Source organism: Anas acuta, chromosome 4 (genome assembly GCF_963932015.1).
Source record: "Anas acuta chromosome 4, bAnaAcu1.1, whole genome shotgun sequence".
NCBI lineage: Eukaryota > Metazoa > Chordata > Aves > Anseriformes > Anatidae > Anas > Anas acuta.
This window is the reverse complement of record NC_088982.1, coordinates 68,141,731-68,159,044: the sequence shown is the minus strand read 5'-3', so window position 1 is coordinate 68,159,044 and position 17,314 is coordinate 68,141,731. Positions and strand designations below refer to the sequence as shown.

The 17,314-nt window shown below is 36.5% G+C and overlaps 1 long non-coding RNA gene across 1 annotated transcript in view; it reads right to left on the bottom strand.

The window, feature by feature from the left end:
• LOC137855282 (uncharacterized) overlaps nucleotides 1–15,580 on the bottom strand; it is a 180,714-nt gene extending 165,134 nt beyond the window's left edge. Inside the window, exon 1 of the long non-coding RNA XR_011095670.1 lies at nucleotides 15,320–15,580. This is a non-coding gene — a long non-coding RNA (uncharacterized lncRNA). The remainder of the gene's footprint in view (nucleotides 1–15,319) is intronic.
• Between the last annotated feature and the right edge of the window lie 1,734 nt (nucleotides 15,581–17,314).

The window sequence follows — 17,314 nt, the reverse complement described above, 5'->3', positions numbered from 1 at the left end:
AGTAGGAAGGAATATCTCAAATTCAACCCAATATATGTGAAATCTATGAGATTTCTATTTTCACCAAAACACTAAGCAAGCGGAATTTCATCCAGTTTTTGGAATGAAACATCCATTTAGATTTACTGAGCATGATACAAATTGCTATGTCTGTCCATATATTCACTTTGCTTGTATTTGATTGTTTTGTAAAGAATTTTGTTACACTATGGACAGGAAAAATATATCATACAAGACTGAAATTAAATTGTCTGTTCTGCTGAAGATGAAACATTCTCTTAAGTGTTTATCCTGCTAGAGCCTCAGAGCTCTGTAGAGATAAGCGAGTGTTTTATAATTACTGAGCTTGAGTACTACTGTCAGTTTTATATGTTTAATAATATATCAAATATTAAGATCCATGGGGTGACATATAAAGACAGAGAAATGAAACATAGACCTCATTAACCAGTGTTTTGTTCTTTATAGGGTCTTGTTACTACAGAACACTGAAACTTGCCCAAAAAGTTGAAATGGTACTTTGTCTGAGAAATCAGCATCTGCAATTGTGTCCACTCTGCTTTAAGCTTTGATTTTGAAAATCCTTATCTGCTTCTTTAAATGCTATTGGAGACTAATAAATTGAGAACAAATAATGAAATTGCAGCTGCCCACATAATTTGAGAAAAGCTATTAAAAAATATACCCAAGCATCAGCCTCTTTTTTCTTTCCATTAGCAATGACACTACTTCTTGAGTCAGTGGCTCTCATAAGTGACCTTCATATGTCAGCAGCAGGAAAATAATGGATTTTGTCTACCTCAACGTATGGTAGTAGAAATACCAATTACAACTTCAGCAACTTCCTTAACGATTATTGTCACCTACTAATTTGGGGACATGCAGGGCAAATGAAACTCTCTTCAGACTTGCACAGCCATAATTTCAATCCTGGTATTCTTTGTTTCTTTCCTGTATCACCAAAAATGTGCAGAGCATGCCTGCAGAGAAAAAGCTCATGGACTTGTTTTCTGGTATGCTCTGAATGCAAACAGGCAAGCAAATTAACTACAGATCTTCAACTGTACAAATTATGAATTCAAGAACAGAAGGGAAAACACCTCTGAATTTAGGATTATCGGATAACCCACCAAGATTTGCTGTACTTAATTTGCCTGCAGCACAATGGCTAATTAAAGGACAGGGAGACAAGACACAAATGGAGAAAGCATCACGGCAGAATGTCAATTCCTTACTATATAGAAAAACAGCTAAATAGCTAATTATTCTGTGAAAAAAATGTATATTGCAGTTGATGATGGACAATATGGTTCATATGTTTTTCCACGAGGTTCACTTTTGTGATTTATTAGCAAGAACCCACACAACCCCAGTGAAGAAATGGGGCTCTTTCAGAACTGCCACATTAAATTCCTCACAGACTTCTGTTTCCTACAGTACTCTTAGGATACATTTCAAACATGTACCTTTCTCAAAGATTCAACCACTGTTTGGGCTCTGTTTCAATACTTATCCTTCTGTCAGAAACTTAAATGAATGGTTATTCTCCTGAACCATCCTCACTAAAGAAAAGAAAATGCCATGATAAGTCCCTTGTGTGGCCAAACCAGAAAGGAGTTTTTCATGGACTTGGAATAACGAGGATAAAGATGGATAGCTACAGGTCAGTCATTAATTCAAAAAAATGAAAGGAAGAGAGATGCAATATTTGTCTCCCACTTACCTTTATCCAAAAATAGTATTCTGTGAAATGATTCATGAATTCAGTGAACATTCCAAGAGTCATGTCATGCAGAAATGCATCAGCGTGTCCGGATTAAGAGAAAGTAAAAGAAATGGGTCTTTGATAAGAGAACTTAATGAAAAAACTCATGTTTTGATTTTGCTGTCAAGAAGGAGGAATGCAACATGAGTTGATCAACATTTTCAGAAGTTACAAAAGTGACATACAGCTCTGATTATGACTGAAAGTTAATTCATGAATCACAGTTGATGACTGAATTTTATAAAAGGGAGGTTAAAACGAACACACCAAATTAGTGTAGGACTTCTGGCCAAAAAAAAAAAAAAAAAGAAAAGCAAGCAGCAAAGACAATATGTCTTCCAAAGGGAAAAGTAAAGTATAAAATAGCTTATTGAAAAACTATTAAAATGAATAAAGTATTTCCTTTGTCTTTAAAGACAAATGTACCAAGGAATCCTGGATATCGTTGTGTTTCAAACTACACATCATCTAAGTTTAGATACTGAGATATTCAGATGCTCAGTAGTACAGAAGTGATTAACATATTCTGAAGAGCTGGCACAGCCGCAGTGCCTGACCTGTCTCAGCAGATAGTCCATCCTATCTACTGGCAGCCTCTGTGACCGCAGTTTCTGCCGTGGTCTCCACTAGACAGAGGGCTTGCCCCATAAAGACCGTGGTGACCCAAACAGAGAGTCTATCCAGAACTATTTCTATACAGGTGTTGGCTGCAGGGAGTACCAGAGCCTGCTGCTGCCAGGGGAGGGAGACAGGTATTCTGCTGTGTGAGGTGCAAGCATGTGGAAGGTCTGCTCAGCATGGTGGCAGAGCTGAAAGAGAAGGTTGAGAGACTTAGGGCCATCAGGGACGGAGAGCGGGAGATCGACTGGTAGAGTAGCTCCGTGGTGTGCCAGAGGGAAAGGCACCAGGGAGATACCCCACAATTGGTGGTGGACCCCCTGCCCTGTCGGGCAGAGAAGGGGGATCTGAAAGATGGGGAGGGTTGGGAGAGGGTTCCTGCTCAGCATCATGGGCGAATCCCCGCTCCCCCCCTGCTTCTCTCACATCCCTAGGTCCTCCTAAGCAATAGGTTTATAGCACTGGACATTGAAGGGAAGATAAGTGAGGAGGCATAGGAAGGTTCCCCTAAGAGGTTACCAGTTGACTCCACGCATTCATACTGCCTCAGCCAGGGTGGTTGTGGTAGGCGACACCCTTCTCAGAGGAACAGAGGGCCCTATTTGTAGATCAGACCTAATTGATATTGACAGGGGAAATGGTAACTGAGGACAAAATGTGGCCTATGAAGAATTGTAAGGTATTTCATTCCATAAATCTAGTAAGTTCCCCAACAGCTGTCACAATATCTAATAGGTCTGCTTGATGTTACTCCAGCAGATCTTGGATACAAAGCTACTATATTGGGACTCAGGTATCTGAATGTACATAATAGCTCTCAGCGAGAATGATTGTTTTAAAGTACTGCTTTAGAGTTGACAGTTCTGAGACTTCAGGGAAAAAAAAAAAAAAAAGAGGATTGGAAAGAAATAGGAAAGAACCTGCATAAGGTCTACAGCATTACCAGTAGGTGTTCTTACTTGCCAACACCAACTAGGTGCCTGTACACCCTAACTGGTTATTTATTTCCAAGACTTCCTGAAAAATTGTAAGCAGGAGTGTGGCTCTAAAGTATTGTGCATATACAAGCTCTGAAAGATTTTTTTCTCTCCCACAAGAAAATTTCAGTCTAATACAGTGACCTAGAAAATTGAGTAGCATTCAGATGACAGGGAGATATTTAAAAAAAAAAAAAAAAACTTAGTATACTAGCAATGGTCTAAATGAAGCATGAGTGAGATTAATGAAGGATAATTTGCCTTCCTTAGAAAAAAGGAAAAATCACTACCATCAAGACTAGAGAGTACCATATAATGGGTTACATCCATAATACATATTAGTCTCACAGCCAAACAGAATAAATCTTCCCAATTGACAACAGCCATTTCAGTGGAGTATCTTGCATAGTCAAGCCTTAACTTCCTTGAACACACAGTGAAAAAGTCTTTCACTTCCAGAAGAGGACATGTTTTTTTTTTTTTTCTTTTAATGTTTTCTACAAACATACACACCAGCATGGAGAGTTTTGTTTTAGCAACATGATTTCAAATTCAAGTGAACTATATTCAACAGATAGGGTTATATATGAAAGCATTCTTAAAAAAAAATCAAGACAGTCTGAGCCTACTCCTTATTAAAGCTGACTTGCTGTCAGCCAGCTGGCAAAGCCTTCAAACTCTGTGCGCCCCAGTTTACCTACCTATAAATTGGATTTTAATAATACTGTTCTACTGCACACAATGAGACCTAGTGAATTAGCACGTGTAATGTGGAGGGAAATAAATGATAAATCATTACATAAAGACTAAGTGTTACTATTCTAAACGTGTACAGTGATAATAACTTGCTTTTATAGACTAGTAAAATCATGAGATCATAGGAATAAATTCAGATTATCATGTGTCAGAGGGTTATGGAATACTAGATAAGGTGACTTTCTGGCTTAATCTTCTAAAATGCATTTTTGCATAACAGAATCTGTTTTAGAAGTGTTTTATAAGAAATGCAATGTACTTCTGTCCAGATTATGTAAAGTCCTGCTGAAAACAGTTCTACCTGAAAAAGAGTCATAATTTCCAATATCAATTATTCGTATTTTTGAATATAGTTCAGAAACCTCAATAAACTTTGAAGCACAGAATTAAAGACTCTCTACAAGGCTATGCAAATGGGAAAGTTTTCTTTCTTTATGTAAAGAATCAGTTAAGCTGTCTTTAATTTACTACCAATTCTTCAGAAGAATATAAACTCAAAGATCTTTCCTCATTAATGCACACTGTAGAACACTTTCATTCAAAAACTGTGTTAACATAGTGCAACAGAGCGACATAATCACAAGTGGGACTTTGATGTAATATCCTCCAGATATTAGAAAAAATGACATGGTATGGAGAGAATGGAAGGGATCTTGTAAGGAAAGAAAGTACCATTCAGCGAAGACATCATTTTTGGCCAGACACTTGTGCAAAACAGCTGCAGATCCCATGTTAAACTGACATATTAAAGAAATTACTGGGATTTCAGCAAAAGGCCACTACCCTGTGAGTAAGGCTGCAGTAATGGTCTAACATTAAAAAACAAAAAAGTGATGTTGAAGACTCCCTGTCTCTTGGCCAGAGGGGAAGATCCAGAAGATGTGCTTCTACTGATTCAGGATGGGAACACGGATGGGTAACTACTCCACTGCAGCAATACTAAACTCCACGTTGTTAACAAGGGGACAAAAAAGTCATGCTTGATTCTGAATGACCATCTGTCAGAGCAACGAAACACTACTCCAGTGTATGTCTATGCATATGTATATCCTCACTTGCAGATCTGTAAGCCTGTCCACTCTTGCAATTACATTCAGAGTAGGAATTTAACACCACAGGGCTCTTTTCTTGAATACTTGCAATTCAATTAAATATATGTTTCTCATTAGGGTTCTGCTTGATACTTCGATTTCCTTTTCCCATCAGGGAACAAATCTTTGCTTGGCCACCTCTAATTTTCAAGAAACAAAGTCACCATCTTAAAGCACTACTACTTTTATTAAGTAAGACATGGAATATTATTTCAGATATTGACATTTTCCCCTATTAGTTTTATAACATTTCCATTCAGAAAACAAGATGAAAATGAAGACTGTGTTGATAATGGCTTTTGCTTTGGTTTAATATTTAAAAAAGAAAAAAACACCAGTAAGCAACTAGTAACAATCGTCACAACAGAGGAAGTAGTATTATTTCAGGTCTATTGGACATAGATGAACTTCTTAAGATGAAGTTCTTACTTTAAACCCTATCATGAAGAAGTGATATTGTGAAGTTAATTTCCACTTTAGCAAAAACTCTCACTCTAACTTTAACCCAAAAGTTCAGTTCTTCTATCTTCAAGAGGGATTTATTAGAGTAGGGAGAACAGATTCACTTATAGTCCTTGCCATGTACAAAAATTGGCCATATCAAAAAAAAAAAAGTTATACCATAGTATACTAATAGAAGTTAGTTTTTGTTTGTTTTTATATGATAAGTGGTGTCTAGGAGGAAAACAGAACATGGGAGCTGAAAAAACAAAACCCATAAGCAGTACAGAATAAATGGAGGCAATACAACACAGAAAAGATAAAGTACAAAAAAAGACGCATAATTCCAAGGCGAATACAAATGCCCCATATAAAAATGTTGTAAAAGCAATAGCACAAGAAATAGCAATAGAGGGAAAACAACCACACTGTGTTGTTTTTCCTCTATCTGAATAAACAACAACAACAAAAAAAAAACAGGCATAGACTTACCACAAAGTAAAATAACTTCTACTGCTTTAAAGATTATTATTTTTTTTATCTACAGGAATACAAAAATGTCAAAAGAAATGCATAAGAATCAAGAAGACATTAACTGTTTACTGGTTTGATCTCAAAAATGTTACCAGCAAACAAACGGCTCCTCTATACAGTAGTCTGTTGACAATTGTTTAAACTCTTAAAATAATAAGTGTTAAAAATTTTACCTTCAAGTTTTCTGTGAGGATTTGGGGAAGGTGATCTGAATCATTTTTAATATTCATATTGGTAATTCGCTACCAAGATCTGAAATATATCAAGCTATAATGCAAATAGCATTATTTGAAAAAAGTAAAAAAAACAGGTTATTTTTATGCAATATTTTTATTATTATTATTATTATTTTATCTTTAAACTAACATGGAGAGAACTCTGTCAAACCCTCTTATGTCCTTTCATTCTCTTCCCCAATTTTATTTTACAGAAAGGGTAAGATAAAGAGTATCTACATCAACAATATGGGACTTCTCGTTACTGACATAAAGATTGGCTTTTTTTTTTTTTTTAAATCCTGAAAATATCTCAAGAAGTTCTAGAAAGGAAGAGAGAGCAAGAGAAAAACAAAGCAATGACAAAAAATCCTAAAATGGCACAAAATCATTTCTCCAGGAGGAGGTCATACTCAACTAACATTTATAGTTAATAAAACTGTAGTCCATCAGAATAGTATCATAGTTCATAACAAGCACACAAAAGTAGTTGTAAAGGAGATTTACTGAACAGAATAGCATCACTTAAAATAGGTTATAACTGAAAAACATTCTAGGCACACTACTGATGAAGTCAATAATGGCTGCAGTGGATCTCTCCTGACATATACATGGGTAAGATTGGTCTGCATTTAAGGAATAAAGTCATCTACATATTGGAATGCCTAACACTTCAAAATAATTGACTGTCCTGGTTTCAGTTAGAACAGAGTTAATTTTCTTCCTAGTAGCTGGTGGAATGCTGTGTTTTGTCTTAGGATGAGAAGAGTGCTGATAACACCCCAATGTTTTAATTGTTGCAGAGCAGTGTTTATACCAAGCCAAGGACATCTCAGCCTTTTGCTCTGTCCTGCCAACGGGCAGGCTGGGGGTGCAGTAAGAGCTGGGAGGGGACAGACCCAGGACAGGTGACCCAAACTAGCCAAAGGGGTATTCCATACCATCTGACGTCATGCTAAACAATATATAGGGGTGGCTAGCTGGGGGGAGGGGGCTGGACTGCTCGGGGTTAGGCTGGGCATCGGTCAGCAGGTGGTGAGCAATTGCATCGTGCATCACTTGTTTGTACACATTATTATTAGTAGTACTATTATCATCATTGTACTATTATTATCATTATCGTTATTATTATTCTTATTATTATTTTCCTGTCTTATTAAACTGTCTTTATCTCAACTCACGGGCTTCACTTTTCATTTCTCTCCCCCGTCCCAGAGAGGGAGTGGGGAGGGTGAGCGAACGGCTGCGTGGTGTTTAGCTGCCGGCCAGGTTAAACCACGACGTTTTCAGAGAATATTCTTTCCCAGTTAGAAAAACAGAGAAATGAAGGATATGAAAACATCTGATGTTAATAAGTGCTTACCCAATAACGCAATTATTAGATACATTATGATCTTTAACAGAGATTGCTTGAAAAATAAAAACGTAATCTTTTTGTTTGTTTGGTATGAAGTTCTGAAAATGTACAAGCAATTTAAGTCAAATTAAATTCAAGTCTCTGTTTCTTATATTATGTAGTACTAGTGAAAACAGGGAAATTTACTGCAACCATGAATGATGTTTGGACCAGACCGTTTATCTGACTAGCAAATAACAAACTTACAAAATGTAACTTCCCTATATATATATACACATGTATAAGTATACGTACATGTGTATATATATATATATAATAACTTCCCCATATTTTTATATATATACACACACACATATATGTGCATACATACACACACTTTGTTATTCTCACTCCTTTATCAGACTGGATGATAATTTAGGTTTTGTATATTTCACTTTTGCATTCAGTAATAGTGACCTAGTTTTCAGAAAGTTTTACAATTTGTCTCTGAAATAATAAATGGTATGTAAGCCATTTCAGGTATAATGGTGTGCTCCAGTGCCACTTGCTTTCAACAGACACTTACTTTTCCTTCATCATGAAGTGGATTAGGCCATTCTATTATACAATTAAGAAAGAATCCACTCCATATCTTCTACCCAGGGTACCACCAAAGATGATAAAACACACTGTATTTCAAACTGCAAAGGTCTTTTCAGAAATATTTACTCAGCCAGTGATATAGAAATAACTGAGAAGTATCTCTGATCTTCCAGGAAGTACCTTAAGACAATCAGTGTTAATAATAATAACTACTGCATCTTGTTAACCTAGAGGGGAAAATATCCACCAACATAGGAGTAACAGTAAGCATTTAAACCTCAAGTTATTCCAGATAGATATATTTTTTTTCCTGTGTTAGTCCATGTTTCACTGAATGTGAAGGACCAGTTTGTAACCCAGATATATTTATTTTGGTCCAGTCCAGCCCTTGGAAATCAGGACTTTACAAGTAAGAAGTATCTTATAGGAAAAAAGTTTGCCATACATTCAAGATTTTGAGTGAAATGGGAAGAGTTGTTGAAGCATACTGTCAAAACACTGATATACTGATATACAGTATACAAGTCTCATTAACTTCTACAAATATTTTATCAAAGAATTATTTTAAAAAAACTCACATTTAGAGATAAGAAAGATACCTTTTCCATAATTTATGGAAAATAGTGTAACTGCATGCCTGCCAAATATTAACCCATATAGAAAAAATTGCTTTCATTATTTTTAAATAATGAAATAACTTCCAAAAAGTAAACTCATTTTTGGCCCTCATAGAAGTTCACACACACACAAAAACATACACACACACAAGGATAGATGTTGGATGTCAGTGTATGCACTCACAGAAAACAAGCAGGAAGAACTTCCTGATCACAACACAAACACCTGCTGAATATTTTGACCATGAGAAAGAGTGCCATCAAATACACAAATAGGGAAGCACTACACTGAAGTAGTTTGCATGCTTGTAAGAAAGTAAGAGATGCGCACCAATTAAAAGGAAAAATATCTGTGCATCTATAGCAACACTGACAACAAAAGAGGGGGCAAGGAGGGAGGAGAAAGGAAGGAATCAATACCTTCACCAGAGAAAAAGCACAATAATTTAATGATTCAGAGAGTGAATTAAGATTTTCAAACAAAATGTCAATGCATTAGTTGGAATTCTCCTCGCTAAAAGAAGTCTGAAAACTCTCATCCATGACAAAGTGTTTCTAGAACTTGATTGAGGGGGTAGAGGGGAGGAGAAGGAAATTACGAGCACACATTTAATCCCGACTTCATGCTGCACAGGGCTAGAGACATAAATTTAGGCCACCGCAGAGATGTGGTGGGAAACATTAGAGTTTTAAACAGATGCTAAAGGTCAATCCATTCAGGGAATTTATGGAAAATTTGATAATACTGAACTACCCCAAGCAGTCCCTCATGTTTGGGTCAAATTTCAATTATTGAGAGACCTTTATGTCAGGGGAAAATAATTTCCAGCATTGATAGCATATTCCCTGTCAACGTAAATCAGGAAAAACTAGATATAGATGCATCCATCTGCACTTCTCAGGTCTGCAGTTAGGAATCTCTGCATGTATCTTACTCTACTTAAATGGATTAAGAGATGTCCTTGATCCTCCTGTCCAACCATGTTAGTTTTACTTGCTCTCCGGACATTTGACAGAAGACTGTACACTTCTGTCCTGCAAAACCTCTTACTTCTGTAATGGAATTATGCAAGGTTTGCTTCAGGTCTGTAAGTCAGCTATTTTTTTTGAACAGAAAAATGTGGCCTCCCTGATAGCCTAATTTGCACAGAACTCAATGACATGCAGTTTTCTTGGTTTCTCTTCCTTCTTTTCCCCTGGTCCTGAACAATTTTATTTCGTGAAAGAGTCAGAAAAGGAAGGGTGCAGCTCATGGATACAGAAATTCATGCAGAGGTTTAGTATGCATAACATTTATATAACTTAAATGTAAGAAAACCAAACTTAAAGAAGAATTACTATGGATACAGTTTTTCTGTTTTATATTTAGTGTTAAATGTGCCTTAACAGGGCATATTAGGAACACTTCCCAGAAAATACAACATGACAAGCATTGTTTATCACACCTGGCTAAAGAGCACATGCTGCATGTTGGAGGGATTATAAGGAGAGGTGGCATTGTAAAGAGAGGAAAATTAATTCCAGGTTGATTTTCTGCATAAAGAAAAGGCAAATGGATGTTGCATCCATGTCAAAAAGCCTACCTGATAAACAGTGCAGTCACGAGGCTGCTATACCACTTTCCTTTCAGTAACACCTTACCACAGATACAAAAAGTACTGTCCCTGCTCTCTTGGGAAGATCTTTTAATGCTGAAGCAGAGGTCTCCTGGCTGCGGTACTTGCTTTCACTCTAATGTCAGCTGGTGATGGAATGGGAAGTAGCAGCAACAGGGGAGAACGAGAGCTATAGCCTACGCGACTGACCTTTCAGATAAGCGTTTGACAGAGCCATCATGTTACTTAGGGGAAATACTGCTGGTGTTCTGGTACGAGAATGCACAAAGACCTTCCGCCATAAATGTCAATTAGAAAGTCACATCTGTCACATTTGTGTCCATTTTCACTCCATTTATAGATAGGTCTAATGACTAGCATCAAAGAAAGGAAATATACTGATTTCACAGCAGAGAAAGTCTGTATTAGAGAAAAAAAAAAAAAGTACATTCCCATTAGAATCATAATTACAATAAAAGAGATACTTGGGACATCACCATCTAAGCTCCAAACATCTTTGATATAAAGCAAATGGCAATTGATCACCACAACATGCTGCTTCTCAGCAGTGCTTAGAACTCCTGTTCAATAGGCATAAAACCTCCAACCGTGATGCCCTGTAGATGCGATACAAGGTCTGGCTTTAAAACCATTTGCTGAAATCATAGATGCAAAGGATCCAGAGAAAATTTGCAGAGTTGCATGGTTCTGTGTAGTCTGAACTTTAATATTAAATTACAGAGGCAGTGGAGGAAACACATAATTACTCCAGACATTACATATCATTCCTTACAGGCCAAGGTGCAAAGCTACTGCTTAACATCAACTGGTTTGGACAGTTCAAACCTACAATCAAAAGCAACTGTATGTCACAGCCTAACTTTGGCTGCATGAAACTAAAAGATACAGGACAATCTTTATAAGTCAGCCTTGCACACTGCAGTGTGAGTAGTTTCTCACGTGTGAGAAAATGAAGGTGAAACTAACTTTCTTAATTGCTAAGAACTGACAAAATATGATGTTTGCAGGAGACGTTTGTCTTTGATGGGATTTTCTACTTCATTGAATAGCTTCCCTGATCTTATTTATGAATGATTTATCAGAACAGACTCCTACAGACAAAGTTGGCCCTGAGGACCAGCGCTGGAAGTGCCAGCAGCACGTGTTGTGATCTGCAGCAGAGCAGGGCTCTTGTCTGGTTCAAGTTTGTCTGCATTTTGCCAGGCCCTAGAAAAGTTTCTTCTCTACATCAGAGCTGATCTCCAAAGGTGGATGCCAGTGGCGTGAATGTCTGAAGCATTAGTTTTCTTATTACTGGAATAAGAAATAAATTAAAAGAAAACTGAAAAAGTTTTCTTCTAGTTGGAAAATATAAATATTGTCTAATTGAAGAGGCACTGATCAGAGCTACTGGACTGGCCTTTCAGGGTATGTACTCCAGACATTATATACAGATACCGGTTAGTCTTTTATAAGTTCTGTGTGACAAAGCACAGAATATTCATAAGGAGTTCATTCTCTAGGTGAAGAAAAATAAAATTCTATTTCAGCTTGACATGGATAGAGAACTGCACAGAAACTGTTTTTTCCGCTGGAGTGATCTGCTGTAGGAGTTAGCCATATGCTTTAAATGTGACTGACATGTCTCTGAATTTAATGTGTCACCTGCTGAGTTCAGGATCTGCTGTCTATCTCTCAACGTGTAAAAAATGAATTGCTTCAAAATGATTTATTGCCAGCAAAATAGAATGTGAAAACAACAATAGAAACAGTGCTGTAAAGGCATCCTACATTTAATAGCACTATTTGATGAGTAAATTATTTTACAAATATAATCAAACATTCTTAGTGTGAAGATTCAGCCTCGATAAAGCTATCACACAGTCTAGTATCTGGTTTCCTAATTCATTAAGAGTTAATGCCATTAAGAACATAGCAAAATGTACTACTGACAGCCTGGGTTCCATTACAGCTTGTAACTCAGTGTGGAAAACATAGGGTTATAATTTCAATCTGTGCAATTAATCTCACAACTTTCATTTTTTTCTTGTAAAGTATCTACAGAAGCATCTTTAATAAAGGATTTTCAATTTCTATTTCTTTTCTACAAACAGGTTACTTGCATTATAAAGCTCATCTGTGTACATGCTAGCAAAGGCTTGATACATAGAACTATTTGGAAAACATGGATTACTCTTCAGAAATTTTGAAATAGATTGGTGTTGATGTTTAGTCTTTTTAATATATTAACCTTAGAAAGATTAACATAAATGATTAAATTAAATGACAAATACTGGAGGTAAAAGCTTCAATTCAACAAGATATTTAAGTATAAATATAATTGTCAGGTAAATGCTTCTACTATATAAACAGGATTGCTTTAATGCTTAAAAGTAAGCTTTAAAAATAGTAAAAATAAAATAAATCATAAGGCATACTCAGCTTCTAGAAGAAGTACCCATAAAACACATTTTCCTTCTTTAAAAAAAAAAAAATAAAAAAAATCAAAGCATAGGGGCTTAGCACCCTTTAAAGCCAGTATTCATGTCACCCACACCAAGTCACCTGCCAGAGCCGTTCCTAGAGCACAAACAGAAGATACTCAAATAGAACTGCCGTATTTGTTTTCTGTCGAGCATCTGACCACAAAAACACCATCAAAAACAAAAACAAGTGCTGCATATTAGGTGTTCCTTGGCTGCCCATATAGGCTACTTTGGTTAATTTTTCTGAGGCTAAGTCACTCTCTGATCATTAGGTTGGTAACGACTCCTGCTTATAGCCAACATTGTCAAAGGATCCCCCTACTTTCCCTTTAGATTCCTGCTGTCTCAGGATTTGGGACTATAACCTTTAAGATTAGCAAAATGTGGTCAGGCTATAAGCAGTCGGATGAGTGACACATTAATGGGACAGGAATGGGAACAAGGAGTTTTTTTTTTCCTTCTAGTTATTACTCATGCTTTGTTTTTTGCCCCAAATCTTTAGTAATTAATAATAAATAATAATAATAATAATAATAATCACTTTCCTTACATAAGGCTGATTTTGCATGAGATGGTTTGTTGCTGTTTGGTTTTACAAGAAACAGAAGTAAGGAATGTAAATGACTGGTACCTTGCCAAGTCATGGTAGGTTATTTTAACCACTGATGAGACCTCATTTCTTGCCAGCACTTAAATTTATGCGCTGCCTCTCAGCATACATTTTCTACTGTTTTGTAAATGTTGCCACATTATTCTAACTGCAGAGGAACCCTGACATTTTAAAGACTATTAGTCACTGAAATGGAACCAGCAAGTGGGTAGGGAGAGATAAGGATCTACTTTGTGCAGTCTTTCTCTCTTTTGTTAAATAGGTGTAGAACAAGGAGGGAGCCAACTGCTGGGCTTTTTGTTGGTGGTGTTTAGTTGACTTGTGTTTGTTTTGTTGGTGGTGGTGGTTTATTTTTGTTTTGGGATATTCCTGAAACTAGTAACTCCTGTGGAAAAAACAGATGCTTCCGTCTCAGTATTATGATTTCAAAGAACTGCCCCCCCCACCCCCAAAAAAAAAAAAAAAAAAAAAAGGAGTGAAGCCACTTGCCCATAGATATTCTTAAAATTAATTGCAGGCTTGACCTGTCAGTGTTGGACTGAAAACCTGACTTGTTTAGCAGATGTAAGGCACTGCCCAGACTAGCCACCCCAGTCAGAGCCCACCAGAGGTACGTATGTTCCTGAGCTACTTCCTCAGATACATGAAAAACAGATTAAACACAGGATTCAGAATCAGGTTTTTTAGCTTTAAATGTATATATCTGTTCTTTTCCCAGCTTCTTTTCTATAGGCGAGACTCCAGAGACTTTGACAACAGTTCAGTTTTTCCTAGTGATTGTAATTTTGTCATCTCCCTTCTTTGCCGCGTTATGTTTAGCTCTGAAATCAAAACATTTCATCTTGCTCTAGTGTATTTTAACCATATCAACAAAAATAAAAAAATAAAATATAAATAAAAAGAAAGAATAAAGCTATATTGCCGTTCCAGGAGACTTTGATGGTCTGGACAGATAAATCTTTTGCTTATCACTGAAAGTGAGCAACATGCTATATTACAGCTACGAAAGCACTGAAGTTTTACAGATCTGAAATAACTTTTGTGTTTTTTTTTTCTAACTTCCATCACAAAACAGACTGTATTAATGCAGTGCTTCAGCTTATAGAAATATTGAAAATACAGTAAATATATATTTATATATAAATAACAGCAAATATCAGTAACAGATTTTTAGTAGCTTAATACTCATAGATCAAAAAAATCCCAAGAAATGCATTCCTGCATGTATATATAATAGTATTAATCTTAGAAAGAACAGTAATGTGTAACTTCTTCACAAGATCTCTAACATAAAATGATTTTAAGCAATAATAAAGAAATTGATTTTCTAGAGTGACTTAAGAACAAGCTTTGCTACATGTAAAAACGCAAAGACACACTGAAATGGAGGGATGGGTAAGTAGACAGGTAGACAGTTAGATGTTCTACACAGAAAAAGCACATTCTCCCAGAAATGAGCAGCTAGATTCTGGGATTGCAGTCAGGTATAGGATTATAAGTAACTTCTGTCTCCTAACATTCAAACACATATGCTAAACCTTACAGAATTAGAGTTACGCATTTTCAAAACATACAAGTGAATAAAGGAATTTCCCAGCTTTGCTTTGCAGAAAGGTATCCAGACTAATTCCTAACGCATTTTTGATAAAGGAAAGAGAAATGTTTATAAAATTACCTGTTGCTTCTCCCCGAAGGTATGCTCAGCCACAGTTCCAGTCCCACCTTTCTTGCTGGGGGACATTTTCCCAGATCAGCATGGGAGGGAGCCACCTGAGCAGGGCTGCTGTCTAACAGGAGGATGACCCAGAGCAGAGGGCACCCCATGGAAGGTCAGGAAGAGACATCTTCAGCCAGAGCACATCCCCAAGTACCTAAGCAAGGCAAGTGGTACAGCACTAAAGATGGAGACCAGGTTCTACCAAACACTGAGAACATAATGAGGTCAAGATGGAAGTCAACCCACAGGTGGAGGTCTGGCTCAAGGCAGGATGGGGACTCACCAGGTACAGCTGTGGCAGGGACCAGCTGCCCCCAGGTGGCCCTGGGGGTGGGCAGAGACACAGGTGAGGCAATCAGAGACACAGGTGAGGCAATCAGAGTTGTTGAAACTTATTAATGCATTCAGGACTCTGAAGCGTTTCACAGGGTAAAAAATAAATAAATAAATAAATAAATTTACAAGCATTACATTGATCTGAAGTTTGATATGATATCTATGTGTTATGTTATTATGGGGGCAGATCCCTCCATAAATTATATGTTAACTCCTTTTCTAAAAAGGTCTTTTTCTGCAGAAGGGGAATCAGAAGATCTGTACAGACTCAGTTTTTGCCATGGTAGTTGCAGGGAACTTGTGGGTGGTATTTTGGCAAAGAAAAATGTATTTTGTTAGAGATACAAAATATGTCACGTTATTATACCTACCCATACAACGACAGAGGTTAAAGATGGAAGAATGTATTAATTCAGTTACTCCCCATTTGGAAATAAAATTGTGGACATAGTGAACCGCAAGAAATGATGTTAATACATTTCACATAGGGTGAATTTGTACATTTTTTAGAAAATGATGGATCAAGATACCATTCTTTGACTAGTGGATAAAGAAACATCAAAGTGGAAATTATTAGAAAAAAAACCTGAAAGTAGACTAAAAATATTTTCTCTATTAGTTTTACCAATATTAACCATTCACACTCTCCCAGTTACTGTCAAATGTTTTTTCAAAGAACAACAAGAACTTTGCCGAGTTTCTTTACAGCAGTAAATCACATTAACTCTGTATCACTTAAATATTCCTACTAATAAATATGAGATGAAAAACTCCAAATCAATGAATTAAAGAATCTATGAGATATTAATGATTATTAGATTACTGATAAATAGAAATAACAGTAATACTTCAGAATGACATGCTTCTGGATGTAGTTTAATAGGCATAAGATTTCTGATAAACGTTATGAAGTCTAATCATCATAACCATGCCAGACGTTGGATTGTACAGGAAAAGGTTGGTTTGAATGTGTTGTTATGTTAGACATTCTTGCCAATATTAAACAGACTGTGACTACTATCAGTACATTTGTCTCTCTCTAGGGCATTTTTAAGATTTTTTTAATTAGCTTTTGTTTCCAAGCAGTGCTTTCATTTTTCTTGATAAAGCTTTTGTTTTTCCAGGTTTTATTGAATTCAGATTAGGCTCCACATTTCCTATATTCATTACAAAAGGAATATGAAGCTTTTAATAATATATGAAAACTAGCAATGATAAGTATCTTACAGTGTTTTCAAATTCAGTTAAGAATGAAATAGTTTAATGGTTACTTCCTTTTATTGTTTTAATTTTGGCACAATATTGCAGAAACATGGTTTCTCATTAGAAAATTCAAATAACGGAAGGCTATGAAAAATGAATGAGGGGTTGAGCCATGGTGATAGAAAGCACACTCCTTAACATAGGTGCTACTTGTAAGAAGCTCCCATCTGCGTCTTGCCATCTCATAAGTCTTGGAACTTAACCAAGTTACTCTGTGTTTCCTGGTCAAGGTAGAAAGCACTTGCCCAAAAGCTCTGTTTGTTTAACCTTTACTGTATTTGTTGCTATTTGTGGGTAAATGTACGCACAGTCAGTTAAGCTAAGAGAGAGCATATTCCATATGCTGCAAAGAGG